The 7,905-nt window shown below is 44.5% G+C and overlaps 1 pseudogene; it reads right to left on the reverse strand.

Moving 5' to 3' along the window:
- Window positions 1-6,071: 6,071 nt before the first annotated feature.
- On the reverse strand, window positions 6,072-6,428 carry LOC105979294 (annotated as a pseudogene).
- Between the last annotated feature and the right edge of the window lie 1,477 nt (window positions 6,429-7,905).

The raw sequence follows: 7,905 nt of genomic DNA on the forward strand, positions 1-7,905 counted from the left end.
AGGGGGTGTCACTTGCTTTATTTCCAACAGGGAGAATTTTGTTAGTGTCACAACCGTATTTGTTAGTCTCACAACCTTATTTGTTCTTACACCTTTGTTGGCTACCTGGGGCTGCGGTGTTTCACAGGATGTGGGGCTTGCAGTTACAATGGGGAGAGTCCCAGTTGGTCACCCTGAGTTTGGAGGTGAAGTCTCAGTGGGGCTGGGAGAGTCAGGACTGTAGATATTAGTCCAGAGGCTGAGGCCTCTTTGCATCCCTTGAAGCCACCGTGGATCTTCAGGCCTGTCAACTGGTGGTTTCTGCTGTTTTAATGGCCACTTTGGCATCCTAGCTACTGGCCTGGCTCCCTGAATTAGGTGAAACTTGTCACTGGCATGCTGTGACCTCCCACTTTCCTTTTGCCCAGGGAATAGGACCTGTACGTGGAGGCTGGGCCAACCCCATCTGTCCATATCAATTGGGTGCCAACTTCTCTGCCTAAATAACTCAAGCTGAGTGGCTGTCTCTCTTAAAAGGTCCATTTGAACATGTGCTCCAGCCTTTATGAGTGCCATCTTTTTTAGAACCAGCCTTTCTAGAAAAAAGATTTATAGCTGCTGTCTTTGACATTTAATTGGGTTGTCTAGTGAAACACCAGTCTTACACTCTGTTTGAAGTGATAGCAGAGTTTTACTGAAAGGTAGAGAGATTGAGGAATCAGGAGATATATAACACCCAGGCAGAGACAAATTGCAAGTAGAGAGAAAGGTTTTTATCAGGCGGATTAAACAAAAGATCTGTACGCTCCCAGACATGAGGGGACACATGACAACAAAATACAAAGAGCGTGTGAAACTAAAATCCTTCTTCACACTCATTCACTCACCACCATGGAGTCGATTCCAACTCACATTGAAGCCACAGGACAGGGTAGAACTGCCCCTGTGGATTTCTGAGACTGTAACTCTTTTTTTTTTTTTTTTAAGACTGTAACTCTTTATGGGAGTAGAAAGTATCATCTTTCTCCCAAGGAGTGGTAGGTGTTTTCAAACCGCTGACCTTGTGGTCAGCAGCACAATGCTAACCACACCAGGGCCCATTTCTGTTTCCTAGCATCCTGGCACACATTGACAAATGTGGCTTTCTTGGATCGAGCTGAGCAAACCATCTCCACAAACATCATTGAACACCTAACTCCTCTCACAAGCTGAAACCTTGACCCTTGCTCATTTTGACCTATAAACGGTTAAACCTTTACAAGAAATTGAAGTGACTGACAATTCAGAGAAGGAGAAGCAGAGAGATTTAGGTCAAGTTGCAGTTTGAGTCCAAATGGTGCTTACTTTATATTTGGGACAGCCATTTTAGTCATGCCAAGTACCTTGGTTTTGAAGGTTCACTCACACAGGTTTTACTTTATGTTATCATTGAATAAGCATTTGAGTTGGAATCGACTTGATGGGAGTGAGAGTGAGTTTGTTTGTTTGTTTTTAATCTCATCGGGTAACTGTGAGGACCACACACACATTTAAAGTACCTAGGTCAGTGATGCAATGATGAAGGATTCTATGGGCAAAGCATCAAATGACAAGAAGCATCAAAACAAGATGGGAGGAATACACAGTCACTGTACCCCCCCAAAAAAAATGGTTGATAGTCAACCATTTAAGGAGGTAGCAAAAGATAAAGAACCCATAATACTGAAGGAAGAGGTCCACATGACACTTGGTGAAAAAAAAACCTCCAGGAATTGACAGAATACCAATTGAGATGCTTCAACCAATGGATGCACCATTGGAAGGGCTCACTCATCTTTTCCAAGAAATTGGAACAGATTGAAGTTGTCAAGCATTCCATTTTACTTAGATCCCCAATAAACATCCATGGCAGCAGCAATTGAGGAATCAACTGAAACATTGCATTAGGTAAATCTGCTGCAAAAGACCTCCTGAAAGTCTAAAAACGCAAAGATGACACTCTGAAGAGTAAGGTGCCCCTGCCCCAAGCCATGGTCTTTTCAATGGGCTCATATGCAAGCGAAAGCTGGAGAATGAATACGGAAGACCAGAGGAGATGCATTTGAATTCTGGTATCGACAAAGAATATTGAGTATACGATGGAATGCAAGAAGAACGAGCAAATCTGTTTTGGAAGAAGTATAGCCAGAATGCTTTCTCTCATGTACTTTGGACATGCTATTAGGAGGGGTGAGTCTCTGGAAAAGTAGAAGGTAAGCTTGGTAAAGTGGAGGGTCAGCAAAAGAGAGGAAGACCCTCGACAAGCTGGATTGAAAGAGAGGCTGCAACGGTGGGCTCAAGCATAGAAAAGATTGTAAGGACGGTGCGGGACTTGGGCCACATTTCCTTCTGTTGTACAAGGGTCAATCTGACTTGGAACCAATGGCAAGCAGCTAACAACAGCAAAAAACCAAACAAACTCACTGCCATTCAATTGATTCCGAATCAGAATGACCCACTGGGGTAGTTAGACTCTGTCCTATAGGGTCCCTATGAGTCCCTCACAGCAGCTGAACAATGTAAATGGCTTTCAACAGACTTGGCAGATTTATTTGATTATGTTGGCTATTATTAGATTTTTATATCCCTTAACAAGGTTAGGATGCCCTCTTATATCTCATTGTCTCCACTTCCCTTTGATAAACTGACCTAAGCTGTGTATTCATTAATTGACCAATCCCAGCAATCCCCCTTCAGGCTTCGATCTGGATTTGGCAAGCAGACTCTGGGGCCTCCTAAATAGGGTTAATAGTGGGTTACACATCGGGCTGATCACCTTAAGGCCAGCAGTTAGAATCCATCAGGCATTCTGAGGTTGAAAGAAGAGGGTTTTTGGCCCTCTAAAAATTTACAGCCCCAGAAATCCAAAGGAGGCAGTTCTACTCTGTCCTAGAGGGTAGCCATGGATCTAAGCTGACTCATTGGCAGACGGTTCTGTTTAAAACAGACATCCAGCTCCTGCTTTGCAGCCTCTCTGACAGCATGCCCTGAAATGTGACATCATTTGATGGCGTCAATTCTGATCAAATTCTGTCCACCATCTCAGATTGCTTTCCTGTGGAGTGCTTTTGCAAAGCAAACCTGGTCCGAACTTCAGCACACCCGGATTTAATTTATGCAGTAGCAACACTGGTTGTCTCCCCTACTGCCAGCTTCCACCTGAGCCTACCTTCCACAGGGAGCCAGAGAATGTCAGAGATTGTTTGCCAGCTTACTCCCCAGCCTGGATCACGTGACTCAATCCTGACCAAAAAGGCTAAAGCGGGGTGTTCTGGAAGAAACTACTGGGGGAGGGGGAATTGTCTGAAAGGAATTCCTTCCCTCTTATTTCCTGACACTTGTACTTGGAGCTGAAGCAGCGATGTAGTAAGATTACAATGTAGAGCATTCTTCCATGTGCTCTGCTGTTACTCCTCATTTTCCTGTATGGGCCTGAGTCAAAGAGAGGGGAAGTACTGATTGTATCCTATGATTCCGCTGTGAGTGATTGCCGTTCTGTTGGGTGCAAAGTGAGCCCTTTCAGCAGCAGTGAGGAGGGAGTCCTCTGGTCTTGGAGATCCCTGGTCAATGAAGCTCCTTGATCCAGAAGACAGCTCTGACCCCAGAGGCATGAGAAAGGAGTAGCAGGCACAGCAGAACCAGGAGGCAGAGCATGAGATGGACGGGTGATGGGCTTCGCAGCCCACAGAGCAAGACAAGCTAAGTGAGTACTTTGGGGCAGGTGGCTGGCTTGTGGAAGAGGTGCCTCCGGACACTTAATTTGGGCTTCTGGAGCTGAGTACCCTTGGGTTGTGGCCTATAGCAGGGTAGCCTGCCCTTTGGGCACTTATTAGCAGCCTTAAAAGAACTGTGTAACATGTCCTGTCCGACCAACTATAACTTGAACATTCCTCACCTGAATTGTAACCTGTAAACTTCCAAACCACAACCCATAATATGGAGCATCACCTCTGAGTTCTGTGTGGCCATTGCAATGAATTCTGGAACCCAAAGGAAGTGGCGAGTGCCGTGAGAGAGAGCAGTGAAAGCAGAGTGTGTTTGTGGGAATGGCGCCGTGACTGTTGGAGAGCCAAGAGGACCCTGAGCACGAGACGAGCTCGAATGAAGCATAAGGAGCGGCTCTGGGGGAGGCTGTGCTGCACTGATGTCATACAACGGCTGGATTAGCCAATTTTGGAACCTCCTGCCACCAGACCTCTTATTATGTGAGACAAATTGGTAAACCCCTCTTTAAGTCACTTTTCATTGAGCATTTAGCTACTGCCCCTGAAAATATCCTAGCTGACTCAAATGAGTTCTTTGATGGCCCTGGATAGAATTCGTCCTTAATTAAGTATAATCCCATGTTCTTTTTTGGCCCCCCAAGACCCCTACTGCCAGAAGCTGACTGTAATTTGTCACATCTAGAACTTTCTGGCACGTCACCCGAGGCAGTGCTGTTTGATAGCTATGAGCAAAAACCCAGGAGTGAGACCTTGGCAAGTGTCACCGTCAGCAAGTTACTTAACCTTTTCGTAACCAAATTATGCTCTGCTTCAGAGTTTGTTTTTGATGATAATATGTATTTTGTAATGGGAGGCATGGTGAAATCGAAGGGAACACAGGTAATAATGGGTTTTGATGAGGGACACATGCTCCAAGGAGACTCTGAAGGTAGGCTTGCTGGGGTGAGGCTCTGTTTCCTCTGATTCCTCTGATTCAGTTTCTCAGTTCCCCTGCCCAGGAGGTAGCTTATCCTACAGCTGAGCAAGCAGCTTCCCAAGAAACCCAAGAGGCTAAAAATGCTGTGGCTGAAGCGTAGCCTCTGGGTCACAAAAGGGTTAAACTCTCTCGGCTCTCACTGTTCTCATCTGTGATTGGGTGAGGCTAGTCTTACTAATAAACACCTGTGTTTGCCGAGCTGCTTCTGGAGAGAGGAACATCCAGGTGTTACAGAGCAGTTGTGTGGGGAGGGGGGTTTTCTTGGCTGCAATCCCCACTGAAGCACACCGACACCAGGCCTTCCTCCCGTGGTGCCATTGGGTGAGTTGTGCCTGAGTCGGACCTGCTCGATAAGATTTGTGAGCATAACACGGATCAGTCCACGAAGGGGCCTTAGCACAGCGCCTGTCTCATGGTGGGCACCGTAGGTGAGAGTGGCCTGACTTGCTTGGCATTCATTTTGTATTGCCTTGTGCTATCTCTGATACTCTTGGGGGCTTCACAAAGTTTGTAAGGAAAATGAAATGGAAATATAAATGGATATTTTTCTTTCATTTCTTTTCTAAATTGTCAACAAGAAGTTTAAACAACAATGGATCAAGTGGAAAGAAGATGTTTTGAAAATGATGATGAAAATGGTTGTACAAATGTGCTCGGCACAATGGATGTTTGTATGAATTGTGATAAGAGTTGTATGAGCCTCCAATGAAATGATTGTTTTAAATTGAGGAGCTGATACCAAGGGCTAAAGTGGAAAGAAAATGTTTTGAAAATGATGGCTACAAATGTAAACATGTGCTTGACACAATGGATGTATGTGCGGATTGTGATAAGAGTTGTATGAGTCCCCAATAAAATGATTAAAAAACAAACAAAAAAATATAAACAACAAGATACTTGATTTGGAGGGAAAACTATCCAGGCTTCATTTCTTTGAGAGTAATTTACTCCTACTGAAATACAGATTGCCCTACATGTAACAGCTACGTACAAAACATTTATGAAATTGTCCTTGGTTTCACAGTGATAAATGCAAAACATTAAAATTCTCCAATCAAATAAGGTCTGCAAGGATTTGTTGGTCCTTTGTTTGTTTGTGTTTGTTTTCTGTTTAACAGGAAGAGCCACAGAAAGAGCAGAATGAGCCGGCCACTAATGGAGAAGGAGTGTGTTCACAGAACCAGTATTCCCCACCCCATCTCTACTTGATGTCGATCAAAACATACCCTTTAGTAATACACGGCTACTTAGTAAACAAAACAGCAAAATAAAGGGAAAATGCAGTGTGCTTGGGCACAGGCACCCGTTTCTTGATGTGCACTAAAGGAATGGGAAGGGGAGGAGAAAGAATAGAGAAAACGATGCTGTCGTGGTCAGGATGTGCTGGACCCAGATTGGGCTTCTCTGCTGGAGCATGGTGGGCAGGAGCGGAGTTCTGGAGGAAAGGGGCAGGCTCCCCTTTGGAAGACGCCTCCCGTCTGCTGCTGGGACACAGCAACTCTATCTTCATCCTCCATTTCCAACTGTGCAGGTGTGCCTGCCTGTCAAATCAGAATCCAATGTGCCTCATTGACAAACCCTGTTGTTCACAATAGGCTTTCATTAGTTTCCTGAGTAGTAGATGCCTCTTAATTTTAAGCTGCACCACAGACCCATCCTGCCCCACCACCTTCAAATTAACATGATGATGATTCAGTTTTTATTCCTTCCTTGGGTTTCTCATTGGCCATGGTGAGTGCCAGAGTCTCCTCAGCTGCCGCTTCACCAAAGAGGTTTCAGGTCCTCACCAAATGAGCACACAAGCAGACCAGGAGCCGATAATGGATTTGTTTCTACGAACTTTTTGAAGGGCCTTCGTATCAAGTATGTCCCCAGGTTGGAAGCATCAGGCATATGGGTTAGCAGTTACAATCCTGTGACAGAGATGCACATGTGAACAAATAGAATGTTCATCGTATTTACAATATGAGAAATGCAAATTAAGGTGTTGATTTATTGTTGCCTAACAGATTGCTAAATGGTGGGCCTGAGGGGCAGAAGAGTCATTTAGGAAGTCCTCTCAAAATGACAAATGCATTTACCTTTTGATGTAGCAATCGAATCTCTGGGAATTTATCTTATAGATCTGCCAGCAGGAGATGAAATGATAAACACACACACTTTTCAGTGCAGCAATGTTGGGGTGGCAGAAGACTGGAAGCGCTGTGAGTGTCCACCGATAGGGGAGGGGTTCAATGGACATTGACACCTTTGCACAATGGCATCCTATGCCTGCAAAAGAAGAGGGTACTCTTTGAACTGATAGCGGGCCCGAATGCCTGAAGTTAAAAAAAAGATATACAGAGGAGGTAACCAGCTGAGTCTGACATAAGAGAGGAGAAAGGAGAGCATAAGCATTCTTGTGTTTATAGATAGAAAAATATGAGCATAATATATAGTCAAGAAACTAATCAAAGGAGTGAAACGATAGGGTAGCCATTAGGACAGACCAACTCATGCATGGAAGCAAGATTTCTCAACATATACTATGTTCAGTGTGAGATTACAAAGCAAGCAGCAACTTTTTGTGCGCAATAGTAATGATTTTCAACAATTTTCGTATGCGGTTGCATCATCTTTCTTTGGAATGGATCCTTCCAGTTGGTTAACCAGACAGCTGTCTTCGAGATCTCTTGTCATAGACTAGTGAGGGCTTCTAGCATTGCATCCATCTGCTGAAACATCTCAATTGACATGCCTTCAGTTGCTGAAGCTTTGTTTTTTTACCAGTACCTTCCCTCGTGGAGTCGTGGTTATGCATTGAGCTGCTAACTGCAATGTTGGCAGTTCAAAATCACCAGCCAGCTCTGAGGGAGAAAGGACTTCCTACTCCCTTAAGGAATTAGTCTCAGAAACTCTCAGGGCCACTTCTACCCTGTCCTGTCTGGCCACTATGAGTTGACATTGACTCAATGGCAGTGAACTTTTTGATCAGTACAGTTTGTATGTCTTTTTTTTTCAGTACCATTGGTTCTTGATCATATGCTACCACCTGAAATGGTTGAACATTGACCAAATCGTTTGGGTACAATGATGGAATATTCTTTTCATTCTTTGATGCTTTCTGTGGTATTCAATGTTTTTGCCCATGTTGTTGATAGGTGGTGCCAAGTTGATTCTGATGCACAGCTACCCTAGACACAGCACTGCCCGGTCCTGCACCAACCT

This window comes from Echinops telfairi, unplaced genomic scaffold (assembly GCF_000313985.2).
Source record: "Echinops telfairi isolate 266 unplaced genomic scaffold, ASM31398v2 ScPeMD7_53;HRSCAF=182, whole genome shotgun sequence".
NCBI classification, from domain to species: Eukaryota; Metazoa; Chordata; class Mammalia; order Afrosoricida; family Tenrecidae; genus Echinops; species Echinops telfairi.